At 37.6% G+C, this 2,506-nt stretch overlaps 1 protein-coding gene across 1 annotated transcript in view; it reads right to left on the minus strand.

Annotated features, from left to right (window-relative positions):
- Positions 1 to 1,015, minus strand: part of LOC103212702 (olfactory receptor 18-like) — an 8,678-nt gene extending 7,663 nt beyond the window's left edge. Inside the window, exon 1 of the mRNA XM_007958663.2 lies at positions 966 to 1,015. The gene's annotated coding sequence lies outside the window, so the exon portion shown is untranslated. The remainder of the gene's footprint in view (positions 1 to 965) is intronic.
- Positions 1,016 to 2,506: the final 1,491 nt, after the last annotated feature.

The raw sequence follows: 2,506 nt of genomic DNA on the forward strand, positions 1-2,506 counted from the left end.
CTCTCTAGACTGCAATGGAGAAACTGAAGACTTGAAAGCCACAGGCAGGTTATTTACAGTTGCATGGCCTTGAGAGATAAATGTCCAGAGCTCACAATTAGCCAAACTGTTCCATATTATTGCAATCCCTGAGGTCTTGTTAATACTAATGAGTCATGAAGGCAAGAAAAGTACTATCCTTGGTATACGCATCCCACCCTCCCACCTACCCTCCCCCCCAAAAAAAAAAAAACTGAGGAGGTAATCTGCTTATACTCCTTACTTCTAAATTATTTTTAACAGAAAAAGCAGAAAATTTAGAAAATATTTCAATGAACAAAAGTCAATGTATTGCTACATATTTCCAAGCCCACTGAGCAATGTGTGTGCTATGTGAAGAACACTGCATGAGGATTGGAGGTGAGACACTGATGAAGATAAAACATTGTAGCATTCAGAGCAGACTGCACCTCAACATAAGGGAAACAAATATCATCACAATTGAGCCAATATGAAACATTAGGAGAAAAAGAGAAAACACTGAATTTATCAAGATTTCATTTTCTTTGAATCCACAATCAAAATCCATGTTTCATTTTCTTTGAATCCACAATCAAAATCCATGAAAGCAGCAGCCAAGAAATCAGACTATGTATTGCATAGGGCATATCAGCTGCAAAATCATTCTATAAAATGTTAAAAAACAAAAATGTCACTTTGAGGCCTAAGGTGCTTCTGACTCAAGCCATGACACTTTCAATAGCTTCATAGGTGTGTGAAAAGATGGACAAAGCATACAGAAGACCAAAGAAGAATTGATGCATTTGAATTGCATGTTGGCTAAACAAATTCAACACAAGGGGAACTGCCAGAATAATGAACAAATGTTTCTTGGATGAAATACATTGAGAGTGCTCCTTGGAAGTACAAATGGTGAGAGTTTGACTAACATAAGGACAAGTGATCTGAAGGGACCAGTCTCTAGAGAAGGACATCATGCTTGGAAAAGTAGAGGATCAGTGAAAAAGAGGAAGACTCTTAAAGAGATGGATTGACACAGTCCCTTCACCAATGGGCTCAAACATAGCAATGAGTGCAAGGACGGTGTGGGACAGGGTAGGGTCTTGTTCTGTTGTATAAGGGATGACTGTGAGTTTAAATGAAATCAATGACATCTAACAACAACAGGACTTCTATTCCATGAATCTGATACTATTTCTGTTTTCTGAGTTATGATTTGTGTCACTAATGAGAATTTTTATTTCTCATTCTCAAACTTTGTTGTGGTTTGTGTTTATATGTGTAGGAAAATGTATGTTTGACAACTGGAATGACAACACCAGTTCTAGTTTGGAGTGTATATACACACACACACACACAAACACACACAAAAACAACTCACAGCTGTTGAGTCAATTCTGACTCATATTCACCGGTCTTTGGGTTTTCAAGGTGGTATCTCTACAAAAGTATGTTGCATAATCTTCCTTTTGAGGCATGACTGGTGGGTTTGAACTGCCAGCCTTCTGGTTAGCATCAAATGCCTTGGGCACTACGACACCACAACTCTCTTTTTTGGGTGTAGTGAATGTATTTGTTACTGGATAAAAGTATTAATTTTGTCATACTCCTCTGGTAACATAATCTCTCACTGAAATATTTCAGTGAGTATATAAAATAATTAGTTTGGGCAACTGGCTAGACAATAAAGCTTGTTCATAGTTTCCAGGATCAGGTGGAATGGAACATAAAAAAGTGAGGAGTGCTTATACTCCTCACGTCTAACTTTTTTTAACAGAAAAAGCAGAAAATTTAGAAAATATTCTAACTGAGCTCTGGTGCTTAAGTAGTGCTTAAGGCTTTTGACTGCTAACCAGAGGGCTGGTGATTGAACTCACCAGCCACTCCTCACAAGCAAGATTGAACAATCCACTTCCACAGTAATACAGCCTCAGAAATCCAAGGAGCAGTCGCTATCAGTCAGATCCAACTCGAGGGCAGTGAGTTTGGAGTTTTTTGTTTTGTTTTGTTTTGTTTTTCTGATGGTTCTTTAAAAACCCTATGCCCAAGTGACATGCTGTTCTAATTAAATCAGAAGGTGCAGTGCGCCGATTATTTTAAAGTTTTCGAATGATAACAATATGAAGTCAACGTTTAGGCCAGTGACATGCATTGTCACACATAACCTGAATATACGCCTCTGTTAGATATAACAGTAATTTGGGTAATAGATATGGATTACGGTAAAGGGTAAAGATTCTATGCTCATAAAAATGGAGTAGTGCAATTTATCAGAAAGCTTGGGCCACATATGAGAAGATACAAAAGACTCCATAGCTATAATGAGATTTGGTCATGCAGATTGACATATCCCAGAATTCTCCCAATAGCCCCTGCAAGTTGTTACAAAAGAAAGAATGTTCAGATATAAAAACCCAAGATTGAAACCTATGAGAGCTACAAAAATTATGTAACTGATGATGCAAGTGTTCTAATTGCAAATGTTAGGTTTTGCCATCTTTTCCAA

Source organism: Orycteropus afer, unplaced genomic scaffold (assembly GCF_000298275.1).
Source record: "Orycteropus afer afer isolate SDZICR_OR568_19922 unplaced genomic scaffold, OryAfe1.0 scaffold01070, whole genome shotgun sequence".
Classification (NCBI taxonomy): Eukaryota; Metazoa; Chordata; class Mammalia; order Tubulidentata; family Orycteropodidae; genus Orycteropus; species Orycteropus afer.